Source organism: Podarcis cretensis (assembly GCF_951804945.1).
Source record: "Podarcis cretensis genome assembly, chromosome: 11".
In the NCBI taxonomy this organism is placed as follows: domain Eukaryota; kingdom Metazoa; phylum Chordata; class Lepidosauria; order Squamata; family Lacertidae; genus Podarcis; species Podarcis cretensis.
The window spans coordinates 9,913,049-9,932,270 of NC_137180.1; the positions used below are offsets into that span (position 1 = coordinate 9,913,049).

Here is a 19,222-nt window from a genome sequence, read left to right on the forward strand (position 1 = left end):
AACACTTAGATGGGACGAAGCTACCAGAGCTCAGGGACTGTTGCTTTCCCATATCCCCTTGAGCCATTCAGCATGGAGAGATAGGCTGGGTAGACAACCTTTCAGCATCAATATGCTTCAGAGTACTCACTAGGGCATCTATCTTAATATCCCTCCTTGTTACTTCTGACCAAGATGGGAAATCTCAAATTTTATTGCTTAACCAAGAGCTGTCACCGAAGCATATGACAATAATACATAAAATGGTACATCAGTAAAACCTAAGTAAAACAAATGAATGACACAAGAAAAGCATCAACAGCAACAAGTTAGAACTATAATAATAAATACAGAAAAATTGTAATAATTTACAATTCAGCTAAGAACTTTAACTACAGAGTCAACAGTCTCTTACTAAGTGACATTCTTAGTCCACCTTCATTATTGTAAATCATGCTAGCAATCAATCATTTGGGATTTCGTACATTTATTTTTAATAGAAAAAAGTGCAACTAGAAGGCTAGCTAAGTCAAATATGATCCTATGGGTCAGGTTGGTCAGCAAAAAGACTAGTATGTCCTGTGGCACCTAATCCAGGGCTGCCATACATCCAGGATTCATCCAGACATATCCAGGATTCATCTGTCAGAAATAGCGGCCAGGCAGAATTTTCGGAAATCACTGAAAATGTCTGGGCAAACCCAGACATATGGCAACTCATGTTGGATTTTCCTTAAAAATACCTCAAAAAGCTCAACAACTTTGCCCCCCCCCCAAAAAAAAAGCTCAAGAACTTTTGTGTCTGGATTTTCACTTTTTGAACTATGGCAACCCTGACCTAATCACCTAATCCCTTTTGTCCCTCAACAATCTTACTCAGGATGCAAAAAATCATTAATCAATTGCACAAAGTTGTTACCCTATATCAGCGGTGACGAACCTATGGCACACACACCATTGGTCAAATGCTCCCTAGAGCAGGCGACACTGCTGTGAGCGGAAACCACCCCCTAGAGTCTCTGACTCAGCTTTGAGTTGGTAGCGCTTCCTTGATTGTGCTCCGCCCACAGTGGTGTTTGGTTGAGATGTGGGCCCCCCAATCAGCTTTTTCATTGGTGCGTTCCCCGCCCTCCCGCACGGCACAGTGTGTTGGCAATGGTCCCCAGCACCCGACTCTGCTGTGAGTGGTGGAAAACCTGGGTAACCTGGGTCCTTCCTTCCCACCCAAAAAAGCTCAACAACTTTGGTATGTAATCCCCCCAAAAAAGTCAACAGTCAACATCTTTGGTCAATCCTCCCCAAAAATGCTCAACAACTCTGTGATAAATAAGTGGGTTTTGGGTTGCAATTTGAGCACTCGATCTCAAAAAGGTTCGCCACCACTGCCCTATATTTATTTTTGAAATAAGGGGGAAAAGAGGAGTTCCCAGATGCCAGTGGTGGAAATCACCCTTCCAAACCCTATGCCCAAGTGACTGTGGAATCCCAGTCCTGAAAGACCTACATTGGCTCCCAGTACGTTTCCGAGCACAATTCAAAGTGTTGGTGCTGACCTTTAAAGCCCTAAACGGCCTCAGTCCAGTATACCTGAAGGAGCGTCTCCACCCCCATCGTTCAGCTCGGACACTGAGGTCCAGCGCCGAGGGCCTTCTGGTGGTTCCCTCACTGGGAGAAGTGAGATTACAGGGAACCAGGCAGAGGGCCTTCTCGGTAGTGGTGCCTGCCCTGTGGAACGCCCTTCCAGCAGATGTCAAGGCAATAAACAACTATTTTACTTTTAAAAGACAACTGAATGCTGTATTGTTTTTAATATTCAGTTGGAAGCCCCCCAGAGTGGCTGGGGAACCCAGCCAGATGGGCGGCGTATTATTATTATTCCACACTGCTGTGTTTTTTTGATGTTCTCTCAGAATAACAGAGGGCAAGGGAAAGGGAATGCTGCCCTATAAATGCAAGTTACCCCTCACTCCTGATTTGCCACCAATGCTATGACTCAACACTGACCACCTCCCACACCCAGTGCTCCAAATTTCCCCCCAGTACTAGCCAAGTAAGCATCATTTCTAGATATCTTCACACCCCCCCCCAAGGTTAAAGGGACCCACTGGTTCAATTTAAAGGTGTTGAAGCTAAGACAAAGCCAGTTCACAAATAAGTATTCTATTTATACTCTAGGGATTCTCAGGAAGAAAATATTTATGGAGTACAGCCTTAATAGGCAAGGTAAAAACCTAGTGGCAGTGGATGATTAAGTAGTTTCATTTATAATGTTTCTGAAACTATTAAATAGCGCAGCACATTTTCCTTCTAGGGATATGTGGCCCTGTGTGTTATTCATAAAAGTTTAAGCCAGACATACTAGGGCTGTGCAGCAGCCACAAGATTCTGCTTCTATCTGTAGCTTTGAGAAACAGCTCAATCTGTTTTCAGGGCTTCCCTGTGTCTTTCCGTTTTGGCTCATTATCAGAAATTGAATTATATCCAATGACAAGAAGTGATACCCCACATTCACTATCATGTGGAATGATAAAAAAGTTATAGTTTTTTTTAATTTCTCCTTTTCATAGAAGTAGATGAAATTTTCAGGCACAGGAATCCCCCAAGCTTGTCAAATTTCAAGCAGATATATGAAAGCAGGGCTTTCATGCAGGGCATAATTTGGATTTTTTTTTTATTTTATGGGAGGGGAAGTCCATTTTATTTGTTGCCAGACTTAGATGCAATTTGCAGGAAGGGGCATCCCTTCTAAGACGAAATAGCCCCACAAAATTCAGAATGATGACTGTAGTAGCTCTCCTGCAAGAAGGAACTGGTGGTGTAAGAAAGGCTCCCTAGGAAACATTGGTGTGGAGACAATGTCATCAAGCTGAATCACCTGCCTGAATCACCTGGAAACCTCACCTGAATCACCATATTCACCTCATAATACAGAAAGTAAATAGGGCCAAGACACTCCTAGTACAGTGGTGCCTCGGGTTAAGTACTTAATTCATTCTGGAGGTCTGTTCTTAACCTGAAACTGTTCTTAACCTGAATCACCACTTTAGCTAATGAGGCTGCTGGAGCATGATTTCTGTTCTCATCCTGAAGCAAAGTTCTTAACCCGAGGTAATATTTCTGGGTTAGCGGAGTCTGTAACCTGAAGCGTATGTAACCTGAAGCATATGTAACCCGAGGTACCACTGTACACACTTCAGATCTACTATCGCTACCATTTGCATTTGTGCTTTTAAAAATATATTGATCATGCCCCCTTGTACAGTATATATATATGTAGCCAGGTTCTTGATCAGTTTTTCCACGTCTGGAGGTCTTCCTCTAGAAGCTCACCGAAGTCTAAGTCTGAACAGTTTTGAAAAACAATGCAAAAACTTCATTATTTAGAGAGGCAATGGATCATAATATACATGCAGGAGGTATTTTCGCTTTAAACAATATTGTTCAAAGCTTTGGTGCATCAGTTGTTTGGCAAGCATCAATGCATTTCTGGGTGCTGTTAGTAGGGATTGATGGAACTGTCAATTGCAAATTCTTATTTGACCAATCTTAATTTCAGATTCCCCCCCCCCCCAAAAAAAAATATTATCATGAAGATTCACAGGCATTTAGTGCAAATTTCTCCTAATATTGCTAAGCAATATTCCCTATTGTAATCCATTTGTGTAGGCTGTTTTCATTAATACATGCATTTTATGCTCTCTTTGCTTTAAATATGCATTTTTAAACACACTACTTGGCTCCAGAACTGCATTGCAAAATTCAGAGAAGTGCAAACTTTGGAAGAGAGCTGTGTTTCAGTTTGCATGCTGTTTAGGAAAGCATTAGTTACTTGGGCCACTTCTAATAGTCCTTGAAAATATTTTTCTAGTTGTTTGTAATCATGTGCATTTTGTTTTATTCAATAAAAATTATTATTAGGAGGAGTTACGCTAAGACTAGACCATGTCATTACAGAGGGGGCAGGTTTAGTCATTGTCTGAGGACTATTCCTGCCTCCGGGTCTGGTCCTGACCGGATGGATACTAGAATCAGCAAGGGATACCCACATGACCTGAAGGTGCTGCTGTGCAATGCCAGGTCAATGATTCATAAGACCACTGCCATCCATGACTTGATCATGGATGGAGGACTTGACCTGGCATGTGTAACAGAGACTTGGTTGGATGAAGCAGATGGGCCTGTCCTTGCCGCTGCTTGTCCACCAGGTTTCTCTTATGCACAGCAACCCAGGTCATGTGGGCGGGGAGGGGGGGTTGCAGTGATTTTTAGGAAGTCATTAGCTTGCACCAGGCGTCCTATTGGGAAGACCCAGTTTTCCGAGTGCATGTTCTGGAAGTTGGGCAATAGGGGCAGTACAGGATTCCTTTTGGTGTACCGACCTCCCCGCTGCACCAAGGATTCCCTGCCCGAGCTGCTTCAGGTCGTGGCGGATGTTCTCCTGGAGACACCTAGCTTGGTCGTCCTAGGGGATTTTAACATCCATGCTGACACGACCTTACAAGGGGCCGCTTGGGACTTCGTGGAAAGCATGGCCTTCATGGGGCTGTCCCTGAATACGTCTGGCCCAACCCATAGCCGCGGACATGCCTTGGACCTGGTGTTTACCTCTATGGATGTTGGTGATCTGACACTAAGTAAAAGCGAAACGAAAGAAGTACCATGGTCAGATCACCTCCTGGTGCAACTGAACTTCTCTGCGACCCATCCCCTCTGCAGGGAGGTGGGATCAATTTGGATGGTCTGCCCCCGCCACTTAATGGATCCAAATGGTTTCCAGAGAGTGGTAGGGGATGCTTTATCCCATGTTGATGGCCTTTCAGCTGATTCCCTGGTGGCCCACTGGAATGTGGAGTTAACCAGGGCTATTGACTGTTTGGCTCCGAAGCGCCCTCTCCGATTGCATGGAGCCCGGACATCCCCGTGGTTTTCCACGGATCTGAGGGCAATGAAACAATCGTTGAGATGGCCAGTGGCGGATAACTCATTCCGAATCTGACCGGACACAGGTTAGAGCTCAATGTCGAGCCTACCAAGTGGCGATAGCAACGGCGAAGAAGAATTTCTTCACCGCCTCTATTGCATCTGCAGAAAACAGCAGCAGGAGACTTTTTCAGGTGGTTCACAATTTAGCGGAACCACCTGCAACATCGGGGCCCAGTACGGGCCACATGTTCTCCTGAAATGATTTTGCAAAGTTTTTTGCAGATAAAATCGCTCAGATTCGGGAAGAAGTAGACTCCACCATGGGAGCAGGGCCTGGGCGGGAGAGTGCTAGAGTTCTGTCTAGTCAAGTTGAGTGGGATCAATTCCAATCTGTTACCTCCGAGGATGTGGACAGGCTGCTTGGACGAGTGAAACCAACCACCTGTCTCCTGGATCCTTGCCCAGCATGGTTTATAAAAGCTAGCAGGGAAGGACTGGGCGATGGGCTTCGTGGGGTGGTGAATGCTTCCCTCCGTGAGGGAGCCTTCCCAGACCCGCTGAAAGAGGCGGTTATTAAACCGCTTCTTAAAAAACCATCTTTAGATGTGGCCACGATGGCCAACTATTGCCCAGTCTCAAATCTTCCATTCTTGGGCAAGGTGATTGAGCGAGCGGTTGCTGAACAACTCCAGGCACGCCTGGAAGATGCGGACCATTTGGATCCCTTCCAGTCAGGATTCAGGCCTCATCATGGGACTGAAACTGCCTTGGTCGCACTGGTTGATGACCTCCGGCGGGCTAGGGACAAAGGTGAGAGCTGTTTCCTAGTTCTGCTGGATCTCTCAGCGGCGTTTGATACCATCGACCATAACATCCTTCTGGACTGTCTAGAGGGGCTGGGAGCACTGTCATACAGTGGTTCCGCTCTTTCCTCCTGGGCCGTGTTCAGAAAGTGGTGGTGGGGGATGAGTGTTCAGACCCCTGGGCTCTCACTTCTGGGGTGCCTCAGGGTTCTGTCTTCTCCCCCATGCTTTTCAACATTTACATGCAGCCGCTGGGAGAGATCATCAGGAGGTTTGGGCTGGGTGTTCATCAGTATGCGGATGATACCCAGCTCTACCTCTCTTTCAAATCAGAACCAGTGAAGGCGGTGAAGGTCCTGTGTGAGTGTCTGGAGGTGGTTGGAGGATGGATGGTGGCTAACAGATTGAGGTTGAATCCTGACAAGACAGAAGTACTGTCTTTGGGGGACAGGAGGCGGGCTGGTGTGGAGGACTCCCTGGTCCTGAATAGTGCCCCTGAAGGAGCAGGTGCGCAGCCTGGGAGTCATTTTGGACTCACAGCTGTCCATGGAGGCACAGGTCAAATCTGTGTCCAGGGCAGCTGTTTACCAGCTCCATCTGGTACGTAGGCTGAGACACTATCTGCCCGTGGACTGTCTCGCCAGAGTGGTGCATGCTCTGGTTATCTCCCGCTTGGACTACTGCAATGCACTCTATGTGGGGCTACCTTTGAAGGTGACTCAGAAACTACAACTAATCCAGAATGCGGCAGCTAGACTGGTGACTGGGGGCAGCCGCCGAGACCACATAACACCGGTCTTGAAAGAGCTACATTGGCTCCCAGTATGTTTCCGAGCACAATTCAAAGTGTTGGTGCTGACCTTTAAAGCCCTAAACGGCCTCGGTCCAGTATACCTGAAGGAGTGTCTCCACCCCCATCGTTCTGCCCGGATGCTGAGGTCCAGCGCTGAGGGCCTTCTGGCGGTTCCCTCATTGCGAGAAGCAAAGCTACAGGGAACCAGGCAGAGGGCCTTCTCGGTAGTGGCGCCCGCCCTGTGGAACGCCCTTCCAGCAGATGTCAAAGCGATAAACAACTACCTGACATTCAGAAGACATCTGAAGGCAGCCCTGTTTAGGGAAGTTTTTAATGTGTGATATTTTACTGTATTTTTGGTTTCTATGGAAGCTGCCCAGAGTGGCTGGGGAGGCCCAGCCAGATGGGCGGGGTATAAATAATAAATTATTATTATTATTATTATTATTATTATTATTATTCCTTTTTTGGGGGGGGAGTTTCTTCCGCTCCCTAGCTGTTAGTAATCTTCCTCCTCCCCAGTTTCAGAAATGTTAAAGTTTGAAGGAAGAACTCCACAACCCTCCATTCTGTCACATATATGGCTTGCCTTGCCCTCCTCCAATCTGTGGTAGACTCAGTCGCACAGATGGTGAAGTTTCAAAACTCAGCACTGCCCCGATGGTACACTATAGCGCTTAGTGCCATTATGTTTTCTGTTGCTGTATTGCATGAGAAACATGCAAAGTTTTGCTATTTCACTTTCCTGGAACTCAAGATGTTGACATTTCAGCTTTCTCTGTTGTGCAGCATTATGGATGTTGTGCAGCTTATGTCTGTATAACAGGCCCACAAAGATAACTGAGGCCTGGGGGTGCGAGTCCTCGGTTGGCTAGGAGGCACAGGGTGGTTTTGGCATCATAGCTAAAGTCTGGCAGGGCCCTTGCGGGAGCTCCTGGCTCGCTTAACCCTCTGATGCCCGGGGCAAGTGTACTCGGCTATTCCCCCTATGGGCTTGCTATATAGGATTGTGCTGCTATAGTGCGTGTGTATAGATAATGTATAAATCGATATAGTATAGATGGATAGATGGATAGATGATACAGTCATACCTCAGGTTACAAACGCTTCAGGTTGTGTGTTTTCGGGTTGCAAACTGTGCCAAACCTGGAAGTACCAGAATGGGTTACTTCCGGGTTTTGGCACTCACGCATGTGCAGAAACACTAAATCGTGCTTTGAGCATGCGCAGAAGCGTGACCCGCGCATGCGCAGACATGGCGCTGTGGGTTGCAAACACTGCAGGTTGCGAACGTGCCTCCCGCATGGATCACGTTCGCAACCTGAGCGTCCATTGTAGATGATAGATAGATAGATATAGATGCTATAGAGACACAAATATGTGAATTGCATGTTTATATCATACAAATGTTTACCAGCCTTGGCATTTGGGTGTAGGCCAATGAGAAAACTTAGGTTGTAAATTTTCTGCAGCTTCTTCTTGGCGAAGTATGAACAAGAGAGAGAAAAGCAAAAATATTTGCTGCTCAACTAATTGTGAAAGTTCTTCACAGTTTATTCTTTCAACTGGGTTTTCTAATTGAGTTCATTGTCTGGATTTAATAAAATTATTGCTACTATGACATTCTAATTTCATTTCTTAGCTGAAAGATGTTTATGATTTCATTTTTATAGAACCGCAGAGACCCTTCTGCCAGTCCACAACGCATATGTGCTTGTAAATCTTCTCAATACTGAGCAAAGAATTGCCCCTTTTATTGTTCAGTTATCTAATTTGGAGAGCTCCTGGAATCAGTCAGAAGTGGAGCTGAGGGTGAAATTGGTTTGATTGGCATCTGTTCACTTCCTCTAAAATAACTATTCTAGAAGTTTGGATTTGAGATTGAAGATACTCAGCAAATTTTTGGGTGCAACGTTGTGGAAATTGTTGCCAATGGCCTGTTTTTAAGAAGAAGCTCTTGGCCTTGCAGCACTAACAACTGAATATATGTTTAAGATGCACTCTCCACATTAAAATCAACCAATTTGGAAAGGATATCAATCAATAAAGGTTCAGGTAGGTAGCCGTGTTGGTCTGACGCAGTTGAAATAAAAATAATAATAATAAAAATTGTCTAGTAGTACCTTATAGACCAACTAATTTGTTCTGGTATAAGCCTTTGTGTGCATACACGAAAAAGCATCTGAAGAAGTGTACATGCACACGAAAGCTTATACCAGAACAAACTTATTTGGTCTAGAAGGTGCTACTGAACAATCAATAAAGGGTTAAACCAAGTGAAGATTTACAGAAGCTGTTATAGAAAATATTGTTTCTGCCTGTGACATTTCCCTCTATAATCTCCATTGGGAAGGGGGAAGCAAGGGTTTTTCCTCTTAAAATAATTGAGAGGTATAGAAAGACAAAGACCTATATATGCTCAGAATATTACAGAGATGATAGAGAAACAGAAAACTTTGCAGGGGTCCTGAACCAACTCATGGGACTTTATTATTTACTTACTTATTGCATTTATACCCCCACATTTTTCTCCAAGGAGCTCAAGGTAACTTACATGGTTCTCCCCCTCTTCAGATAATCCTGTGAGTTAGGTTAGGCTGAGAGTCAGCGATTGACCGAAGGTCACCTGGTGAACCTCACTCACCTCACACTTCGAAGTATTCCAATTTGCCTTGGAATTCATTCCCCTAGTGCCAATGCACGCAACTGATTTATTGTGGCTCTAAGATGTGTAAGAGCATTTCAATCAATTTACTTTGCTTTTAACATGTTATAAAATATTAACTGAAACATAAAATTAGAAGGTAGAATCATGTTGACCTTTTCACTCCTTTTCTCCATGTACCTGACATATTAGTGCTAAGGAGGTTAGGCAAAGGAATTAACCGGAAGAAAGTCAATATTATGTTTAAGAGAGTTTCAAAGGTTAAATGAATTTTTAAATCGATTTAAATGTTCCAGTTTCTTCCTTGAAATGACATCATTAGTAGCTACTCTTTCCGTCTAGTCACCTGAAATAGCAAGAGTTAGTGGGATACAATGGATAAAGGGGTGGGCTGTAACTGGGAAGATCTGGGTTGAAATGCCTACTCAGATGGTTTCCACACTAGCCTTTATTCCCTAGAATTGCTGTGTATTCACCCACGTCTTATGGAAAATACAGATGATATTATCATGAAGGTAGGGGCGGATGAACTCTGCAACAGTGAATCTAGTACACTGAAGAAATATAGGGAACAAGCAAATCAAAAACGTTTGAGGGGAAGTGAAGCTTTAGAGAAGAAACATAAACACAGAGACAGGAGTTTGGGCAGCAGGGCTTTCTTATACACACAGCCAAAATCCTTCTGCCTCTGGGACAGCCATGATGGTCAACATTTAAATTACCCTTCACTACGCTCTCTCAATAAAACTCAGTGGGTGAGTATTATTTCCCCCACCTGATTAGAAATTGGTCTGTTGTAAAGGGGAAGCACAGATTTAGTCTGCACCTGTCATGAAGCTGTCAGTGGCTCCCAGCTGGGTGCCCAGGGAAGTATGAAGACAAGGAAAGGTTTCTTACAGTCCTTTTTTTATTTCAAACTTTATAGAGAGAGGCTATAGAACCCAGCCCCTTGGATAATGGCGTTGTCCCAGGTGAATCTCCACTCCCTGTCTCTCCCACTTCCTAATTCGTTGTCACCATCACCTCCTCTACGTGTGCCCTCTGTCTTTGAGCTCTTTGCTCTCCTACTTTTAAGGCTCACCAGGTTCTGGGAGATGGTGGGTCAGGAAGCAGAGGCGGTCTCCACCATTTCTTCTCCTGTGCCCAGCCCCTCAGGGAAAAATAGACAGTGTGGTTATCAACTACACCTGGAAATTAAAATAACAACTGCAATGTTCAACCCTCCAATAAATTTCGTCAGGATCACAGTGAATGTGGAGCGGAGTCAAAATTCTGAAGATCCCCCTATCCCGAGGCAACAATTAGCCTTAGGACAGAAGAAAACTCCAATTTGCTCTAATTGGGAGATTTTATTCTAAAGCTAATTGCAATGTGTGCTGGGGCACATGGAATTCAATCAGGCTCTTGGTTGGGGAGAGAAGTGTTAAATCTCCCTTCCCCACATGCAGTGGACTCAATGAAAAGCATGCATTCCATAAAACAGACATGGTGGCTGTCCACTGGCAGCAAATTCCTGGTGAATCCACAGATCTGAGAGTCTAGCTCTCCTGTACAATAAAGTTAGCAATAAACTTCCTTCTATTAAAATCTTAAATTCATTCTTCATTAGTAGAATCTCTGTTACCAATATGTAATATGTTGTCCCAATGGTACCTGATGGCTCTGTTTTCATATGCAAATTGCAGGCTGCCGAATGTTTGTGATGTCTCCCATTTGAATAAATGAATTTGCAGTAACACTAGATAAAAATGAACTTTGAGCTGAGCACCCATCAATCCCTATTAATTAGGCCATGAAGAATAATCAGCATAATATACTACTAATGACCTTACTGGCCTATTTTAAGATCTGACTTGAGATGTAAATTATATGCAGCAAAGGTTGTGAATAGGTGCTTGCCAATCTGAACTTTTTCTGTGGTTTATTACTGTAGATCATAGTATGCGTAAAAAGGTTGGCATAATTTAATATGACAGGAGAGCCCCATTAAGAACTTTCTTGACCCTGGTACCAGTCTTATCTCAAACGAGTCCTGCAAGGCATTGTGGAGACAATACCTTGTATAAAAATCAGCACCTGTAATCTAGTTACAGTGGGTTAAACCACAGAGCCTAGGGCTTGTCGATCAGAAGCTTGGCGGTTTGAATCCCTGTGATGGGGTGAACTCCCATTGCTCGGTCCCTGCTCCTGCCAACCTAGCAGTTTGAAAGCATGCAGTGCAAGTAGATAGATAGGTACCGCTCCGGCGGGAAGGTAAACGGTGTTTCCGTGCGCTGCTCTGGTTTGCCAGAAGCGGCTTAGTCATGCTGGCCACATGACTCAGAAGCTGTACGCCAGCTCCCTTGACCAGTAAAGCGAGATGAGTGCTGCAACCCCAGAGTCGTCCACGACTGGACCTAACGGCCAGGGGTCCCTTTACCTAATCTAGTTACCAGTAAAATCAATACCGCCTACTAAAGAATAGTTGCTACAGAGACAAAATGATAAGATAACTTTAAGACAGGAAGCAAACAACTTTAAGACAAGGAAGGAAACCAGTTAAGCCATTGCTCACCACGATTATATTCTTTCAACTTTTAATTAAGCAGAATAGACAAGAAGGGAAATAGGCAGGAAACTCTGGGAAGAAACAATAGAAATATAGGAATTGCTCATCTCAAAGCCCCCCCTTCTTGATTAGAATTCATTGGCTAAAATTAGTAAACAAACCCTAGCTTTTCAGTGGTTAGTTAGCTCTCCAAGCTCCAACAAGGAACTTACTCCACACTCTCAAGCAACCAACACACACTTTATATATACCCAGTGCTATTTTTCTAGGAAAAGGTGCCAGAACTCACTATGAACACTTCAATCATTCTCTTTGAATAACAATGGTGTCCATCTGAGAGGTGCTGGAACTGAGTTCCAGCAAGTTCTGGCTGAAAAGAAGCCCTGGGTATACCATTGTCCTCCATTTCTTGACTTGCTATTAGTGTGGCAAAATTGTCATGCTCACTTTTTGTAGGCTTTTGAGAATAATTAAGGATTTGCCACCTGCTTAAATTGTAATTTTGGTGTCTGAAGAAGCATTTATCTATTCTTTCATTTTCATATGATAAATTGACTCCTCCCTTAAAGAGGGCACGTATTGCGGTGAGACCTGGAAACCGGCACCCTTTGTTGTGGGTGGGTATGATTGGTCCTTCTAGCTGGGTGCAATCTGGCCAATGTGACACAGTCCAAACAGTTCGAGGGACCTATTTATGCCCATGCACATGACCCAGAGCTTCCTCTTTCGGTGCGTGCATTTGGAACACCCGCCCACTTTTCCCTACTTTTAGGGTATTTTGCACTTGACCTTGCTATGCCATCATGTGTCGTCTGTCGTTGGGACAGGGGCACGGAAGGAATTTTCCCCACTTGGCTGATTGGCTGTTGCCATTTGGGTTTTGCCTGCCGTGTAGCAAATCGTCACAACTTGTAAGGTTGCGGATAGGCTCTGGTTCAGGTGATAGGGATGGGAGAACGCTCTCGCCAGCCCTATGTGAAGGGTATTCCGTTAAAGGAATCCAGGGACTCGATGGTTTGGTCAACCCCTAAGAGGGGGTTATGCCCGTGCCTGAGTCCAGGGGGACATTTGGGTGGCGGAGTTAGCCTGCTCCCGGTTTCCGCTATCCAGGTGTCCACCCTTGGCAGACCTGTGCTGGAACCCTGGGTCAGCGCTACCTGCATAACAGGGAGTTAGTCGAACCAGAGCCTATGCAACCAGTCACTTTCTGTAATCAATAAAGCTGTGGCCTAACTTCTGCCAAAAACCAAACCAAAATTTTGAGTAATGTGTGAATTTATTTAGGAGGGAGGTTTCAGGGTCTGAACATGCAAACCACACTTTACTTATTTCTTTTGTTCAAGAACATCTTGTGGGTATGGGATTAAACACATATTCATAACGGATGTATGTCATGACTCTAGCAAAAGATCCCAAACCTCTTGGTAATTTGTGTATGGATACACAAAAAGGGAAAGGGGCCTTGCGCTACATATTCACAGCACTGCGAACACAATCTTTTGAGTCAAACAGAACTCTACATTTGTGTTCAAGAACAAAGCTGAATCTGGAGAAGCAGCTCTTTTTATGGCTTTGACCAGCTTCTACTAGGATACAGATAACCTACTGGATGTGGTGCATAATGATTGCACCAATGATGCACACTGAATGGGGGTGAGAATCAAATCCTTTAAGAATTTGCTCCATCACACCACACTGAGCACAGCAATGTTGTTACAGATAATAAAAGCATCCGTCTACTCTTGAGACCACCTATTTCCAAATAGGCTTTAGCCTTCAGTCTAGACAGCTATTCTCTCTCTTCTTCATTGTTTTTCTGCATTTCTGCATTCCCAAGTTTGTACTTTTTTGTGAATCTTTGATCTGCCTTTCTCCCGAGAGGTTTTCCCTCTTGGTATTATTTTCACAGGTGTCCTTTGTGGACCTTTCATTCAGAATCATGTTTGCTGCAGAGAGAGAGAGAGAGAGAGAGAGAGAGAGAGAGAGAGAGAGCACGCATACAAGTGCCCTTTCATTTTTCTGTGCCATTTCTACAACTTTTAAATGGCATGTTAAGGGGAATCATGCAACATACATCTGAGTGTCTGCAAAATACAATTAAAATTCAAAAGCATCTAGCACAGTACTTTACAATTGTTACAACAGGCAGAAAGAAAATATTTATATAATCCATCAAGACCCCCAGCAGTTTTCAAATAGTCCACGGGGGAGGGGGGGGAATTGGGAACCACAGTCTTAGAATCAGCTGAGTGTATGCTCATAGCAGAGGTGCCAGGTTGCAACCAGGGTTGAGGGGCCCCGTCGTACGTCGTGTGTGAGAGAGACATTGTGTGTGCATTGCACATCATGTGTGCTTGACATTGTGCACTGCATGTTGTGTGTTGCATTTGTCATGCACTTCCTGAGCACAAGGCACATGAAGCATGTCCTCTGGAGGAGGCCAAGCACTCTGGCGGAGCTGGGCGCTGAACCTGTGAGGTGCGTTGTGCACCGAAAATGACATCACACACACACAGAGACACACACACAACATGCAATGGGCCCCTTTCAAACAGATATCCAGGGGACTGAAGAATTTTTGTCCCCCTAGAGTTGGTGTGCGTATCTCATACAGGGCCAGATTTAGGTTTGATGAGGCCATAAGCTACTGAAGGTAGCTTTTTTCTGTTGAATATTTGCTATATGCTCATTTATGGACCTAATACAGTGGTACTTCGGGTTACAGATGTTTCAGGTTACAGACACTTCATGTTACAGACTCCGCTAACCCAGAAATAGTACCTCGGGTTAAGAACTTTTCTTCAGGATGAGAACAGAAATTGTGCTCTGCCGGTGCAGCGGCAGCAGGAGGCCCCATTAGCTAAAGTGGTACCTCAGGTTAAGAACAGTTTCAGGTTAAGAATGGACCTCCAGAACGAATTAAGTTCTTAACCAGAGGTACCACTGTAGGTATCTAAAGCCAGTTTTTTAATCTTACATTTTGGAAATGTACATCCAGTTTTATTTCCCTTTAAAAAATTTTGGGGCCCCCAAGCTATAGCTTATTTAGCTTACACATAAATCCGGCACTGGTTTCATAGCCAATGTGCATGTCACCAAATCTGAAATTAGTAAACTTGTCAGGGTTTCTTTTCTTTTGCAAAACAATTTACAGGTGCTTGGTTGAAACCACAATGAGAATTGTTCCCTTTGCTGTTAGTCCCAAGGAAAATCTCTCATATTTGCAACACTTTCCTGTCCATGCATGTGAACTGATATTTCAAAGGGTGGGTTCAAATCACCAGTATTTTCTGTCCAGGCTCATGTGAGTCTGTAGCTTCTTTTATTTTGCATTGGCACCATGAGGGAATCCAAACATGGAACTACATACTGTACATTGTTGAAGCAGGTCCAGCAGGCAGTCATTCCACTTCAATACGATACGATAATCTTTATTGTCATTGTCCCATACAGAACAACGAAATTGAAAAAATCTACATCAGACATTGAAAAACTAACAAGCCTGCTATCCCAGCCTGGTTAACCCCCTAAAAACTCTGATACCCCATAATTAAATACAATATACTCCCACAGAGACTACCTTACACTGCGTTTAAAACCAAAATCGCATTTGGATAAAAACTGTTTTCCAGGAGGTTAGTCCTAGTCTTTATAACTCTGTACCTTCTTCCAGAAGGCAGAAGCTGAAAGAGATCATTTCTGGGGTGCATACTATCCTGCACTATCTCTGCAGCTTTCCTATGGAAGCATAGATTTGATCCAAGGTGGGAAGAGTGCACCCAATTATTCTCTCCGCAGTCTTTACAACCCTGGAAAGCATTGTTTTTTCCCCTGACCGTGCAGCTCCAAAACCACACACACAGACTTAAGTTAACACACTCTCAACAGTACAATGGTAATACAGTGGTGCCTCGCAAGACGAAAAGAATCCGTTCCGCGATTCTCTTCGTCTAGCAGTTTTTTCGTCTTGCGAAGCAAGCCCATTGACGGCTTAGCGGATTAGCGCTATTAGCGGCTTAGCGGCTTTTAGCGGCTTTTAGTGGCTTATCAGCTTAGCGGATAAGCGGATAAGCGGCTTAGAAAAAGGGGGGGGAGGGAAAAAAAGTCGGAAAAACTAGCAAGACATTTCGTCTTGCGAAGCAAGCCCATAGGGAAATTCGTTTTGCGAAGCGCCTCCAAAACGGAAAACTCTTTCGTCTAGCGGGTTTTTCGTCTTGCGAGGCATTCGTCTTGCGGGGGGCACCACTGTATGCCATCAACAGGTCCTTTGAGAGATTATTTTTCTGGAGGATTTTCAGAAAATATAAGGTCTGCTGTGCTCTCTTCATCAGGTCTTTACTGTTTTCTCCCCAGGTTAGGTCATCTCTCAACTCCATTCCCAGAAATCGAAACACCAAGACCTGTTCCACACACCTAGCCAACTGTAAGTAGCTAAGCTACCAATTTTGTGAATGAATAGCCTGCATTTTAAGGGCAGCTTTGCATGTAGCATGTATATACTGGGAGCAGAGGGAAACTGCAAACCTCAGCAATCCCATTAAGGCACCTACAGTCCATGCGATGCTGCATAATAATAGCTCTGCAGTTCCCTGGACTCTTTGCCATCCGTATAACTGCTTTATGAGTAAGCATCCTGCTTCACTATGGCACATTCTTTATTCCAGCACAACCTTTCTGTTTCTGTAAATACTGGCGCTCTTGATGGAATTATATAAATCCAGCTCACTTTCTTTAGAAAAGAAGAGCTCATAGGATCTCGCAATTGGCTCAGCCTTTTATTCTCCTCTATTTAAAATCTAATCCATCGACAGATTCACAGCAATCTGCCGGTGTGTTTTGAGTGCATTTATTATTGTGTACCATGGAGGGAAAGGGGGATGATTCCGATGCTGTGCTTATTAATGCTAATTGCAAAATTAATTCTAAAGTAAGAGGCTCATTAGATTCCACTGTATAATTCCTGGAGCATAATGATTCCCAGAGAATGAGCTAGCGCCTCTTGTCCACCTATATTTCTCTGTCCTCTGCACACCCCTGAGCAGAACTTTTCTTGTAGAACAGGCACGTCCAACCTAAAGTTGGCTGCGATCTACCAACAAGAATCAAAAATTGACAGTGATCTACCACCCTCCGAAGCCATTTAAGTTTATTAAATAAATAAATATATATATAAATAAATAAATGGATCTTTATTTCACAGATACAGTAGTTATGTTTGGATATCATTATGACAGATCCAAATAGTTAATAGATGGACAAGTAACTAAACCAAGTGAGAAAAGTCAAACTATATTTTTTATATTAGTTTGCACAGATCTGAGGAGCCAGCTTCCCTGCTCCCTCTCTCTTAACTCTTTCCCTTCCGAGTTGCTTACTTCCTTGTTCCATGATTCTCCTTCCCTGCTTCTCTCTCTCTCTCTCTCTCTCTCTCTCTCTCTCTCTCTCTCTCTCTCTCTCTCTTCCCACACAGCTCCTCCTTGTGCCTTCCTCCGTCTCCAGCAGCCACCCCCTTCCCCATCGGGGAAAGGCATGCTAAGGCCACCTCCCCTCTTCCAGCACCATCACACAGACCTCTCTGCAGCTCCCTCGCTCGCTGCTCAGAGAAAGGCCCTGCAATCGACCAGAAACAACCCTGAAGTCCACCAGGGGCTTGTGAACGATGTGTTGTACATGGCTGCCCCTTAGAATCTTGAGATGCATCAGTTATGTTGATTGAAAATATAGTATTATTTTCAGTCTGTATTCTTGAAGTAAATGAATTCAAAGTAAAAAAAAAGGGGGGGGGTATATACATGAGACTGATACGTAAAGAAGCCAAATTGCTTCCTTACGAAGTTTTCTTGGCCCTAATGGGCACCTGGTGGCTTTGTGTGGCCACATCTGTTCAAAGGAGGCAATGTCCCCCAAATCTTATCAATGTCCAATCCCTTGCATCCTTGGATATGAGGTTATAGTGAAACCAAAGAGCACAACTATCAAGGCTTGACACTAGTTGTCTCTGCAAGGGTCTGTGTATGTTTAAGTCTTACACAGAAGGCAGAATTTCAAGAAATGTGGCGTTTCCCATGGCAGTAATGGGAGACGTCATATTGGGTGCGACTCTACCTTCTTTGTATCATAGGGAAGGGTTGTAGCTCAGTGGTAACAACAACAACAGGCTCAGAGCAGCTAACAACAAGTAAAAATAGCACAGTGTACATAAAGTGTACAGTCAATGAAGTAAAATACATTCTAAAAACAATTCAGAATCAAATTACTGGCAACCATTGGGCAAGAGTTCTATGAGGATTACAGAAGGAGAGAGGGGGTCAGACTGTGCCTTGGCCAAAGGCCTGGTGTAACAGCTCTGTCTTGTACGCCCTGCAGAAAGATGTCAAGTCCTGCAGGGCCCTAGTCTCTTGTGACAGAGCGTTCCACCAGATTGGGTCCACAACCAAAAAAGCCCTGGCTCTGGTTGAGGCCAGCCTAAACTCCCTGTGGCCCGGGATCTCCAAGATGTTTTTATTTGAAGACTGTAAGGTCCTCCCTAGGACACACCAGGAGAGGCGGTCCCGTAGGTACGAGGGTCCTAGGCCATATAGGGCTTTAAAGATTAAAACCAGCACCTTAAACCTGATCCTGTACTCCACCGGGAGCCAGTGCAGCTGGTATAGCAGTGGGTGAATGTGATCTCGCAGCGAGGACCCCATAAGAAGTCTCGTTGCGGCATTCTGCACCCGCTGGAGTTTCTGGGTCAGTCTCAAGGGCAGCCCCACGTAGAGTGAGTTACAATAATCAAGCCTGGAGGTGAACATTGTGTGGATCACATTGGCTAGGTCAGGACGAGAGAGGTAAGGAGCCAACTGCTTAGCTTGGCAGAGATTAATAAATGCCGCCTTTGTTATAGCTGCAACCTGCACCTCCATAGAAAGGGAGGTGTTGAAGATTACACCCAAACTCTTAATGGATGGCGCTGGCACTAATTGCGCCCCTGCAAGAGAAGGGAGTTAGCCCCCCAATCCCATATCGTCCCAACCCAGCCAAAGGACCTCTGCAACAATTTTGCAAAGTTTTTTGCAGATAAAATCACTCATATTCGGAAGGAGCTAGACACCACCGTGGGAGCAGGGCTGGGGCGAGAGAGTGCTAGAGCTCTGTCTGGTCAAGTTGCATGGAATCAATTTCAATCCGTTACCCCAGAGGATGTGGACAGGCTGCTTGGATGCGTGAAACCAACCACCTGTCTCCTGGCTAATAAAAGCAAGCCGGGAAGGGCTGGGTGATGGGCTCTGCGAGGTGGTGAATGCTTCCCTCTGTGAGGGAACATTCCCAGATCCACTGAAAGAGGCGGTCATTAAACCGCTTCTTAAAAAAACCATCTTTAGGCCCGGCCAGTATGGCCAACTATCGCCCAGTCTCAAATCTTCCATTCTCGGGCAAGGTGATTGAGCGCGTGGTTGCTGAACAACTCCAGGCATGCCTGGAGGATGCGGACCATTTGGATCCCTTCCAATCAGGATTCAGGCCTCATC

At 44.7% G+C, this 19,222-nt stretch overlaps 1 protein-coding gene across 3 annotated transcripts in view; it reads right to left on the reverse strand.

Moving 5' to 3' along the window:
* Nucleotides 1-11,555, reverse strand: part of LOC307227059 (cryptic protein-like) — a 384,101-nt gene extending 372,546 nt beyond the window's left edge. For 2 of the 3 annotated variants that reach the window (XR_013843773.1, XM_079996175.1), the window contains exon 1: nt 11,402-11,555. The gene's annotated coding sequence lies outside the window, so the exon portion shown is untranslated. The remainder of the gene's footprint in view (nt 1-11,401) is intronic. The other variant, XR_013843774.1, reaches the window with a different exon arrangement.
* Nucleotides 11,556-19,222: the final 7,667 nt, after the last annotated feature.